Below are 13,476 nucleotides of genomic sequence, written 5' to 3' on the forward strand. Positions count from 1 at the left end.
TTGTTATTTTTAAATCAGGACCATGAGATCTGATAAAATCTACAGATGGGATTCAAATTTGAGTGCAAATTGCGGGCAACGGTTACTGAGAGTAAATGTGATCCAGACCTGGTGCGTGCGGTTTTAATTCATAAAAAGAACCCACGATTTCACCATTAATGAATCACCAAAGCGCAGAAAGAACACCAGAGCATTCAAGATTTCAGAGCTAAGGCACATAATTTCTTGGTTAATACTCTAGTAAAATTGCAGAAGACATCATATAGTGCAGAAGTGCAATTTTTGGTGGGTAAGTGCTCTGTGACCTTCTGAGTAAATTTGAAGCATCTGCTGTTGTGAATTTTCCAAAGCTTCGTTAAAAATATCGCCCCGAAAAGAGTTTACTAGACAAAAAGACTATCTAAAACGTTTAGTGCATGATGATTTTCTTGAACAATTCCCCTTATCAGTGCATGAAATAACTAAGGGAAGGGAAATCATTCCAAAAAACCCTAGATTAGTTGTGGTAGAAGGATTTTATGATAAAGCTAATTGGATAAGAGATGCCCAGGTTTCCATGGGAGGTTTGGAGTTGTTTAAGAAATGGTTTTCAGAGTGAAAACTGGACACTCCTATGAGCAATGTATGGGAATTTGACATTGGAAAATTAGTAGTCCCTAGTGTTTTCTTTGATAGTGATTTATTGATGGACTTGGCAAAGAAGTATGATCCTATCACGGGGTGGGTAAAAAATCATTCGGGGGTCAACCTTTTTAGGGTTTTCCCTGAGCTATTCAGTGAGGTTTTCAACCTAAACCCTAACCATGCTATGCATGAAATCATTGATATGGATGATTTGCAAGCTAGATATGATGCACAACGAATGTACTTGAGAACAGGGCCACTATAGGAGCATGCTGCTAGGGTTGGTAGTTTGCCTGTGATCACAGCTAGTACTCCAGAGCCATTATTAAGAAGACATTTTAATCTGAGGGCTCAAGCACTATATTTTTCTCTTTGCAAGATGTTGGGGATAGATGAGGGTGATCAAATTCCAGGTTTTGTGGTCCTTATAATTGCTCAAACCCTTCAATTTGGAATGAGTACCATTCTAGATTTTGCCACTTTCCTAGCAAAAGAGATTCATAACGGTTTGGTTGGAATAGCAAAGGGGAAAGTAAACAAACCATTCTATTGGTATTCATTGATGATGCATGTATGTTTATACAAAGGATATACTTTCTTCTCCAAGGGTATGGAGCTAGAAACAATAAAGGATGGGGAAAGAAATCCAGTGCAGTTGTGGAGTGTGGATATGACTTCAGAGGCCACTGATGCTAGTTATGTAAGATTTGATAGGTATTTTGCATCAAAGCTTAGACTGCTTTTAAGAGGAGATAGCCCTAGAATCCCACAAGCATTATTAGAATTGGTCAGACCCAAGGACCATGCTAAAGGGCTACTTGTCAGTCATAACTGGGGGGATATAATTCCCTATAATGTTTCAACAATAATAAGAGTTTATGGTTTCTTAGGAAAACCTCATGTGTTACCTTTTCATGTGCCTTTGAAGATAGGGATAGCCAAACTCTTATGGCAGATAGGCACTATAGATGAGAGGGAATTGGTCAAGAAGGGCACTTTCTTTCCAATGGTTACTGTAGTGCATGGTTTTGTTTTTGTCAAAAAGGGGTGGAAGCATTTAAATTTATTTTTAAATAAATATAACATGGCAGAATCTCATGCCAAATTCATTGACCTTGAAGGATTCTATGACCTATTAAAAGAAAGGGTGAGAGCTTCCCATATGGTACATCAGGTTTACTATTCGAAAGATATAATCAAAAATATTTTCAAATTGCAGGAGCAAGAATTAAGGAAAGAGAAATGGATAGTTTTCAGTAAAAACCTGGAATTCATCAATGCTTTTGATCCCCAGTACGACCCATTGAAAGATAAGAAATACTAGGGAGCTAAAATATAGGCATTACTGAATAATTTTGCCATAATAATTCAGACTATGAATGAAAATAAAGCTATGTTTATTGAGGCACACCCAGACAAGGTAGTAGAAATACAAAGAAGAATGAGTGGTAGAAATGTGGTAACTCCTGGCCAATATACATTGCAAAAAAGGGCAGGTTATGTCATGGTTCAAAATGTGCAACAAGTACCCCCTCATAAGAAGCCAAGGTCAAGAAGTCCATCTGCAGCCAGCTCTCCAAAAAGACAAAAATTAGAGCAGGGGTCTTCTTCTTCTCAAAAAGAACAATACTCCCCAAGCCAGTCTCCAATCTAGATAGATGATGAGGAATCTCTAAAGGAAAAACTTAGAAAAATGGGAGGAGAAGGGGATGTGATTGTCACTTCTACAGACCTAGATATTGGAGAGCCATAAGAACCTCCTACACCTTCCTTGGACCTGACCATTGCTGATTACCAAGGTAGGGAAATTGATCCAATTGTTGCCTAGGCTTCTGAAAGATTTATTAATGATGAAAATTTTGTAAGATCTAGGGCCTTTGCTCAGTTTATATGGAGATTAAATATAAAGAATTTTGAGAAAGCTTGTGAGAAGATCAAGGCTGAGCAACCAAATAAATCTGATCTAGTTATCAAGGAAGAGGTAAAATCAAAGTTTTTGAGTGATTTTGCCCGGTTTACTCCTGAAGCTGGGAGGCAAATAGTTAGACAATCAGGAGTCCTCCTTCTGCCAGAATGGGATATAGCAAATGCTATTGTTTTTTATTCAGTAAGGAAGTAGAAGGATGTTCAACTAACAACTGCTGAAGAAGTACTACAGGCTCATAGAGGGGTCAAATTTAGTGATGACCACCAAGCCCTTGTTTTGTGGTCCATAGATAAGAGAGAAAATACCAGGATACATGAGTTTCCCACTGCAGAACATACTGGTACATTGACAGTATACAGGGTTGGAGAGGTAAGTAGTAAACAAATAATGGGAATGGCCTCAGTAGTGCTAAAATTGGGTGGTGTTGTATCTGGACAGGAAGAAGATAAGTTTGCCCAACGCAATGCTAGGTTCGAAGAAGTTTTGAAGGCATATGAGGAAAGGGGTATACAGATACAGTCACTAGAAAACAAAATGTCTCAAATGGAGAGGATACTTGGAAAAAGAAAGGTGGGAGAACCCAGTGCACCTACAATTGCATACCCTTCACAGTCATTGGTTGGATCTAGATCAACCCCTATTATTGAAATACCTGATACCCATGAAAGGCCCCAATTCTATACTACAGAGGACTTTGAAGAAGAAAAAACAAAATTACATGAGTTGCAGATAGAATTAAGAAATCAATATGAAGAAAAATTAAAGTAGGGTGTGATATATTTGAGGGATAAAATACAATGGTCAACCTTTTTTGATTAGTTGACAAGAATTGCAACCCTCATGGATGAGTTGAACAGAGATAAGGATAAACTAACTCCTCTTGCACAGAAATGGAGGGAGAGAAATAATGATATTATAATCATATGTATATCTGCAGTCTAGATGCCTTATCATCAAGTTGAGAAAATCTTTGATTTATTAAATAAGCTAGAAAATTTTGATGATAAAAGAGATTCTTTACAGAAAAGATTAACACTCTATTTTTCTCGATATATTGCTGAAAAATTCACCCTATTTCCTTCTGCTTTAGAATTTGTTGATACAATAAAGGAGAAGGAAAAGTGGAAAAGGGAGTTGGACGAGTTATTTAATGAAAGAATAATAAACATCATGAGTGAAACTAGCCACTAGTTTTGGGCAAAGACAAATGAAGAGCTAGTAAAAATACAGTTATTTTATACTGCTATGAGAAAAGAATTTGATGATTTAGAAGAAAGTGCAAATTCTTTAATAATGATACAAAGAGAAGCTCTAAGTTTTGATTGGCCAGATGATGATGCTTTTAATAAATGGAAAAACTAGTTTCTAGAACAAATGTCAGAAGATGACGAGGAGGAAAATGTAAAAGTAAGAGTCACCCTCGTAGTTAGTAATGAGGACATGGAAAATCCCCAGGTTGAAATGAATTTGCAGGTAACTGAAGACAATACATCAATTTCAAACCTCATGGCTATTTACTCTGAGGATGAAGAATAATTGAATAATCAGATCTTATCTTCTTGTTTCAACAATGGAGAAGCATAACAGAAAGGGACCCACCAAGAATTGTTCGATGTGTTAGCTTTTCTATTATTTGTTTTTGTCTTTTATGATAGACATTTGTTAGTATCTTTTAGAAGACACATGTCACTTTCTTTAGCCCGAAGCTTGTTGCATCTCACACTATTTAAGTGAGATTCCAAGGTTAAAGAATGGTCCGAATTCTATTGTTCTAAGTGTTATGCTTAGTCTTTTTTTGGTCCAAATTTTGAAAGCAAGTTTGTAATGTATTTTTCTGTCAATTCTCTGAGAATACATGAATATAGAATGAGTTGTGTTTCTTTTTGAAGGCCATTCTGAGTCTATTGTAAAGGATATACCATTTTCAAAGGAAATGAATACAAATTATGAACTATCCCCATATCAGTTCTTTTTGAATTTTGTCTCCTTTTAAATACTTAGCTACCTTGATGTTGTAGGAGTAAAAGCTTGTGCAATTGAATGCAATCTAGTTAGGTTGTATATCAATTTATCGTTGCTGTTAATTCAATGGATTAAATAAAGGCTTTGATGAATGTGATGAGATTCTTTAAGTATTGAAAAGGATTTTGAATGATAAATTCTGATAAGAATTGCTGATAGAATTTGTTGTAAGGCAACAAATTAGATCTAAGAATTTGCTATAGACTCTGAACCCCAATGGATTAGGCACTGATCAAGTTATTTCAGCTGAAGAAGAAATATATTATAAATGGTCATTCAAATGCATCATCAAATCAAATTTTACTTTTATTTTCTGTAGATCTTCAAAGTTGGCCAGCACTTGTCTGCATGGAATGTTTTAACTACAATTAGCCACTATTGTTAAGGACATCTGTAGATCTATAGAAGAATTCTTGGCCATATTTGTTTCATGGGATGTGTTTATCCAGTTAATAGGAATTATGTATATGTTTGGAGGATTGTGAGATGAGAATCATAATAAAAATAAGAATAATCTTCATACAGTTGTTCCAATTTTGAATCATCCCTGGGTATACCCACCTTGGTTTTGCAGAGCCAAAAGAGCAAAAAACCATCTGTGGTTTTGTTGAAGTTGGGTCCAAGCACTTTGCATGTGCAATTGTAAGAAAGAATTGGCTAGTCTTTAGCTTGTGTATGTACTGTTATCTTGGTATTAAGCCTTTTGTCGCTTAGTAGTTTTTTTTTTTTGCATTTTAAAACACCAACACTATCTTAATTTGATTATACCTAGAAAACCCATCTATAAGTGAGTACATTTCATAACCTGTAGTCATGTCCACTATCATATCAATGTTTGGTAGTGGAAAGTCATCCTTGGGGCATGCTTTGTTAAGGTCTCTGAAATCAATACAAACTTAGATGGTTTTATCATGTTTGGATATAGGTACAATGTTGGAAATCCACTCTACATAGTCAATAACTCTGATAAAATTTGCACTCAAGAGTTTTTCCAATTTTGGTTTCACCAACAAGGCTGCATGTGGATGCATCTTTCTTAACTTTTGTTTAACAGGCTTGATATTAGGAGAAATAGATAAATGATGCATGATAAGATCTATGTCAAGCCCAGGCATGTCTGAGTATGTCCATGTGAAATTGATCTTTTTGTCTTGAAAAAATTGGACAAATTGTTCTTTTTCTTCAGCTGACAATGATTGAGCTACATGAATGATTTTAGGATATTCTTTTGTCCCCATGTTGATAGGCTATGTAGGCTCAATGAGAATCGATGATCTGTCTTGAAAATAGCTTGGCAGACTACCAAGTACCTCATTTGTAGGTGCCTAAAAGAGCTTTTCACAATTAGATACATCTTTATTTTTACTATTTTTAGGCTTAGATACTGCCACAATGTGGTTTTCACCATCTGACCATTTATTTTTTCTTTTGATTTTATGACTAAGGTACTTGATATCTAATTCTTTCATATGAATCGTGGGTTCATTGGTGGAAGAAGTGATAGGTTCAATGGCATTTAGGTAATAGGTGATCTCATAGTCATTTCAGAAAGACTATATTTATGATCTCTAATGTTGAATGGACCAATCTATGAGATTAGGATGAATCAATGAGAGTGAGGTAGAAGCTTGGTTATTGATGTGAAAAGAGTCATCTTTGGTGACATGCAAAGTTGAGCCTATAGTGAATGTCACAAAGGTATCCATATCAGGAATAGTCTTAGAGGGACCAACATGGCCCACTAAACCATTTTATGAGCCAAACTCATTTGACCCTACACTAGACTTGTCTACCCCATTTGGTTGGATTGCATAAGTGTGAATGACATAAACCCCGTGTTCACAAGAGGTGTCTGATAAAATTTCCCTTTCATACTCTTGAGAGTTTGTACCTTGATCTCTAGCAATTAGACAAGCAATATTTTGTCTAATCCATCCTCTATTTAAGTCTTTAGGGTCAAATTCATCTTGTTGTAGCTATCTAGAGGTGGAAGCCTCAACATCATCATTGGTGGTAGATGTTTCTTCTCCCCAAAGAAGAGAAGTTATGGGCATAAAGTCTTCATCTTGTGAAGTGGCAGCAACTAAGGGAGAATCGTTATCCTCTAATTCACTAGATATGGGCACACTTTGAGTAGATGTTGGTATATTATCCTCTAACCCAAATTCTAGGCCAGCAGTATCTCAAGCATTATGACCTTGAGTATGACATAAAGGTTCAACTAGAGCTTTTTTATTACTAGGTAAGGACCCATGACCTTGATAGCCCATGTTCGCAAGCATCTTATATCCTTTTCCATATCATTTAGGAGAAATGGGAGTGGTGACTGTAACACCATCCTCATCTTCCTCTACCGTATATATCCAATATTTAATAGCTTTTTCTTCTTTTTCTACTTCTAGGGGAATTAAGGATTGCACAAAAGTGCCAAAAAGAGTCATGGCAGGCGTGAAAGGTTTCTTTTTGGTAGACGACTTACCATAAGACTGAGGGGAAATAGGTAGAGCAGCAATAGAGTCTAAAGTGTATTCGCCCATGCCAAGGCTCATCATCTTCAATTTCTATTCACACTCTATAAAGGATGATGCCTACTCATGAGAAGAGCAATTATGTGGAATGGGTGTTTTAGTAGCAGATAGCGTGTTGATAGACATTGAGTTGTCACTAGGGACAACTACTTTAGTACCATTAAAAGGGAACTTGATGCACTAATGATACATAGAGGGTACTGCTTGCATGTCATGAATCCATGGTCATCCCAACAACAAATTGTATTCAAGTGGTATGTCTAGGACTTGAAAAATGACATTCATCTGAACTGGACCAATTCTAATTGGAAGCACAATTAAACCTTTGGAAGGTCTTTCAACCTCGTCATAGGATTTTATAGTGATTTTTCATTTAGGGTTAATGAAAAATTTAGACATGCTCAACTGTTGGATTACACTAAATGAAATTATGTTTAACCCTGCACCATTGTCTATCAAGACTCAGTGAATGCGAGTGCAGAAGATTTTAACTTCAACATGGAGAGCAAGGTTGTGGGGATGACTGAGAGCTCGGTCATCTTCTTTAGAAAAGGTAAGATAATGAGGTGAAGAGATATGGTTCACCATAGCTTGGAATCATTCTGCATCAATATACATGGGAACATTGGTAGAAAGTAAAACCTTTTCGAGGATATCCTTGTGCAAAGGGGATAATTCTAACAACTCAAAAATGAAAATTTGAGCCTGGGTACATTTTAGTTGACTGACAAGGTCATAGTTGGATATTTTGGAAGTAATTTTAGAAGATGAAGAATTCTTGGGATCTTAGGAAACTTTTAGAACAACCTTAGATTGCCCCCTAGTAACAACATTAAGTGGTTCACCTTGTGATGAAAGAGAATCGGTCACTTGGAGCACCACCATAGGTCTAGAGTCATTATGGTATTGAGAAACATTGCACATTTTTAAGATAGCTTTGGGTCATTCATCTACATATTGGTTGTCATTATTAGGATTTTCCATGCATAAATACTCAATGGGCTCAAGCATGCCTATAACACTGTATGTGTCAACATAAGCATAGCTAATCTTGGCATTATGATTCTTTTTAGTGGCTATAGAGGTTTCAACTTTCTCATATTCTATTAAGGGTTGTTTAAAAGCTTTGTGATCAACATTTTTGGTGAGACCATCTATGGCAACTTTTCCTTCCTCAATAAGATCTTGAATTATATCGTTGAGCTTGAAACAATTTTTAGTGTTGTGACCCTTACTTCGATGATAACTGTAGGTATGATCCTCTCTCCACCATGGGGGTTTGATGGGTGGGTCATAGGGTCATGAATTATTTGGCAAATTAATCATCTTGTTTGCAATTAAAGTTTTTAAGACCACTCCATAGGGCTCAACCATTGGTGTATAAACATGTCATTTCTTGGTAAACTTAGAGCTCTTGTCAAATGTTTTTGGTTTCACATTTTCTTGTTTCTTTGTGGCATATATGGTAGTAGAAAGATTAAACATCTATTCCTTGGTCTTAGGAGTGTCCACTACTCCATCATTGACAACATACTTGTTTTTATTCCAATGTTTACCTTTGTCTTTACCATTTCCATTGTTGTTCTTGTCTTTATTTATAACAATGTCACCCTTTTTGATAGCAACATCTTTGATGTGATACACACTCTCAACCATGGCATTGAAGGATGTGAATAACTATTTCCTTAGATCAAAGTATAACTCTGGTATGAGCGTATTGACAAAAATATCAAATTTTTCAACCTCAAGAACTTGCTGGGGATAACAAGAGTATAAGGATCTCCATCACTGAAGATATGTTGCAAAAGGTTCTCCTGGTTTTTGTTTGATGTTGCATAAGTCCAACACTATTATAGGATGTTGAATATTATAAGAGTATTGCTGGATAAAACATTGTGCAAGCTCAACAATTTTTTAAAGAGGACTCAATTTAGTGAACTATTCCATAGCTTGCCCTCTTAGACTACTAGGAAAACATTGCATAAGAAAGGTGTCTTCATGCATAAAATCCATGCTAAGAGCATAAAAATGCCTCAAATGATTGTGAGGATCACCATTTCCATCGTATTTTTCATACTTAGGAACCTCTATATCCTTAGGAAATGGTAGCATGTAGAGACTCCTGTCAAATGGAAGAGCACATATTGATTCAACAAATGAAGTTTTGGGTGGTTCTTTTGAAGTTTGTAGTTGTGCAAATTGTTTCCTTAATTCTTGTATTTCTTCCCTTAAGATTTCAGCTTGAGTGGGTTCTCAGTTTGGAATTATGCATCCTACATCAAAATCTTGAGGGAATTTCCATCCTCTTGCTACCATGTATTAGAAGTATTGGTTTCCGTTTTCCTCTAAAGCTCTAAGCATCAGTTTTTAAGCAAAGCCATCTTGTTGGAATTTTATAACATCTTTGCTAGTTACCTCTTCATCACTTTCATGATGAGAAGGGCATGCAATCATGGTGACTCTAGGAGTCATTGGAGGTGTGTTTTTTCCATCTTTGCCATCATTTCCATCAAAAGGATTTCGAGATCAAGTCCCCTTGTTCCCTTCATGGTGGGTATGGTTATTGTTTTTAGCTAGTTAGTATTCTTTCTTCCTAGCATATATAGCTTCTAAGATCCTTTGATTTTCACATGCTTGTTCTTCTAAGTGATGTTGGACTTCATTAGGGTGCACCATGGTGACCAAACCATTCTCACCCTTAGGTGTCTCACAGGGTGTGACGAATGGGTTTTCAAAACTATAAAGAGGATTAAGCCTAACATTAGCTATTTGCATTTCAATAGGCTCAATGTCTTCCACACAAGGCTATCCATAAGGATGTCTAGGTGGGGTTTCTAATTGTTTGAAGACAAAAGGGGTATGACTACCACTCCCAACTTGAAATATAGTTCCAACATATAAGGACTTGTCTTTGTTTAATAGGAAAAGAAAAGTAAGTTAGATTTGAATCTTTCACAATCAATATTAGTCACTTGTTAGAGTATAACAAATGGCTTATCAAACAATGCTCAAGAATTTACAACATTGATGACTCGAGTTGAGTGAGCAAGCAAGAAGCTCAATAACAAATAGCTAAATAGAATGGTAACCAAATCTTGACAAGTGATTTATCAGTGACATTTCAAGACTTACATCTAATGGACTAAACCCATCTTTTCAATTTAAAAGCATTTCCTAACGCAAATATGTGCAACCAAGACTAGGGGGATGGAAGTGATGAGACCCTAGATCAAAAAAATTGGAACATAGACTCTATTTTGACAGCTTATAGTCTTAGTTGATACTTTTTTAGAGGCCAGGCAATATTAGGACATCATAATATATTGTACGACACAGGTCAGAACACCCATGCAATACTTTTCTTGTAGATGATAGTTTGCCCAAGGTGAGACAAAATAATTTTGTATATTGGGACTATAGACTTCAGTAAAGGCAGGTGACACAATTTGTAAAAAATAATTTCATGTGATATTTCTTTAGTGAATAGATGATAAAGTGCCAGTTTTTGTGTAAAAAGGACAAGTTTGACTCCAAAATTCTATGTTTCAATTGATTAATCAAGTGGTTTTTGGATCAGACAGTGGGAAATTTTAGTTCGTGTCAATTATTAGCAAGGTTTACAAGCTACAAGGGTGTTAACATGTCTCAATTAGTTAAACAAGGGTAAAAACAACCTTTCCAACATGCACTTGTGATATCAAAACAACCTTTCTACCAATATTACCAAGATGTTTGATGTGTAAGAATGTTAACACTAATCAACACATTCAAAAATAGTAGCCAAGCAATCTACCTTAAGGTCATGATTCATTTCTCAACAACTTGGCCCATGCTTGATGCTCCTTCATGTCACACTAAGTAGTTTCCCACAAGAGATATTCGCTTTGTCATGGAAGTACCATAAGCACAACCAAGGGAACACATATGATGAGTGCAAATCTTGAGGTGATCCAGGTAGTCCACTAGGATCAATCCTTGCACCAAGAAGTTGAGTGGCAAAATAGGGTAGATACTAACCTAGGGTGTTTAGAAAGGGCTTCCATTCATTGTGTTCCTCTTGCTCCCAATTAAGGGACACCCACCTTGTGGTAGGTAACAGACCCTGTGGCCACAAGAGAACCTTAAGCATTCTTACCTAGTGATCTCCCTATGGTCAAAATCCCATGAGCAATCACACTAAGCGAAGACAAACACTACATCTACCAAGGTTTTGTGTCCTTAATAGCCTTGAGTTTATAGTGGGTTGGAAGAGCCAGGTAATTTTCTTGTCCCCACTTGGGTCATTCCTCTTAGGTTTTCCAAGAGTATGCCCTCTAAAGGATTCTAACTACCACAAAATGGATCCACTCTCAAGGGTCAAGATTTTTGATTCACCTCGAGGGTGAAGAGCACACTCTCCTACCTTGATTGCTTCCCCCAAACACACCAAGAATATTTAATTACCCACTTGCTTTTGAAATCACAAGGTAGGTCAAGATTTTTGATTCACCACAAGGGTGAAGAGCATACTCTCCTATCGCCAAAGAACCTCAATCACAAGTTTAATGTGCCTAAAAAAAAAGAACAATTAGTAGATGCCACACATGAAATCAAAAAGCAAGTTGGGTTTTTATGCATCAGGAAACCCTACAAACATTCGTTAGTAGCCCTTATACATTTGAAGCTTTGACATGTGTTCTTTTATGAAACATTTAATGCTTCAAAACAACAACTTGCAACCACAACTGTTAGCACCACATGTTAGCCTTAAAAAAGAAACAAAAAGAAATCTGTAAATGGAACTCCATAGAATAGCTAAAGACCTATAGAAAAACCAATAACCAGCAAGAAAAAACTAAGTACTAACCAAAAAACTTTAACAACAAGCAAATCCCTATCAAGCAATAGTTTTCGCTCGAAGACTATCGTGTGATACTTCTCAGTATGAATGCACGGTAGAAATTTTTGGTGCAATATTTCTTTCTAAGCTAGATGAGAGAACTTCCTATACTGGGGAAAAATTTTTTAGATGATAGTATGACACTTTTTCCAAAATGTATCACCCAAGAGTTGTAAAAACTATTGTGCGACATTGGAAAAATATTGCCCGAGAACTGCGACTAAAAAAATGAAACTTGTAGTAGAATGCAGAAAATGTGAAAAATGTAGCTAGAAGTAGAGAAAAACTAAGATGTTCTACCCCATGGTGGGTGCCAAAAATGTACACTCAAAAAGTGCACTCCTTTAAACCCTTCTATCCAAGGTATTCCAAAGATTGGAAAGCTTGAATGGCGGCTTAGATCTCCCTAGTCATGGAGTGCAAGAGGCATACAAATGAGCATAAAGAAAGCTCTTAGCTGAGCCTTAGAAACACAACTCTTGCTAGTAAACCATTAGATGAGAGATTCTTTGAGCAAGAGAAAGAATGCTAGTGTCAAGAAACTCTTGAGTATACAATGCAAGAATGAGAGTAAGCTAAGATGAAATGCACAATGCAACTAAGAAAAGTGAATTAAAGTGTTATATCCATACTAATTAAACTATGTGAGCTAAACCATTGCAAAAGGACTAAATTAACATGCAACTAGACTAGAATGCCATATGAAAAAATTCCATGGATGAAATAAATGTAGACAAGAAATAGAAGTTCTCCACAAAAGCTCTCAAGAATTTGAATAGAAAACCTGTAGCATAACAATACTCAAGAGCGTGGATCCTTTGAGGAGGAAAACTCTCTCCTTTTTAAAGTTGTATGAATGGTAGAGATAAAGATGAAGATAGTGAATGATCAACGGTGGAATTTGAAAAGAGGAGTGATCCATGTGCACACACAAGTCAACCAACAGAATATAAGTTGACTTGTCATATAAGACAAAAATCCCACAAGCCTTTTCTTTCAATTGAAAAATAGAAAAAGGACTTTATGTGTGCACTTTAAGTGGGTTAGAAGAATGAGTTCTTTTATTTAATTAAAAGGGGACATGTTATTTTAATCAAATAATGAACTTACGATAGCATAGTCAAACTATAGGTTATGATCAAATTAATTACTTATTAGCAATTTGGTCTAGGTAAATGATTAATTAAATTAACAAAAATGTCGAGAAAGGAGTTAATAGTCTAGATGACTATTTTTAGATGATTACAAGAAGTGAGGAATTAAATTCCTTTTTGGATACTTATTCACTTTGTGAGTGAATAATCAATTAGGGCAAATAACCAGCCAACCTAGTTAAACCTCGAATCGACCCAAACGAAAATAGGTTATTCCTAGTAATAGGAATTCATCTATGACAAAGCTGATAGAAATTAAAATTAAATAAAATAAAGCCCAAAAACCCAAAAATCACATAATTTCCTTAACAACCTTTTTGACAATGCAAACTTCTAAATGTA

Source organism: Cupressus sempervirens, chromosome 6 (genome assembly GCF_028749045.1).
Source record: "Cupressus sempervirens isolate cs-2001-9-10 chromosome 6, ASM2874904v1, whole genome shotgun sequence".
In the NCBI taxonomy this organism is placed as follows: domain Eukaryota; kingdom Viridiplantae; phylum Streptophyta; class Pinopsida; order Cupressales; family Cupressaceae; genus Cupressus; species Cupressus sempervirens.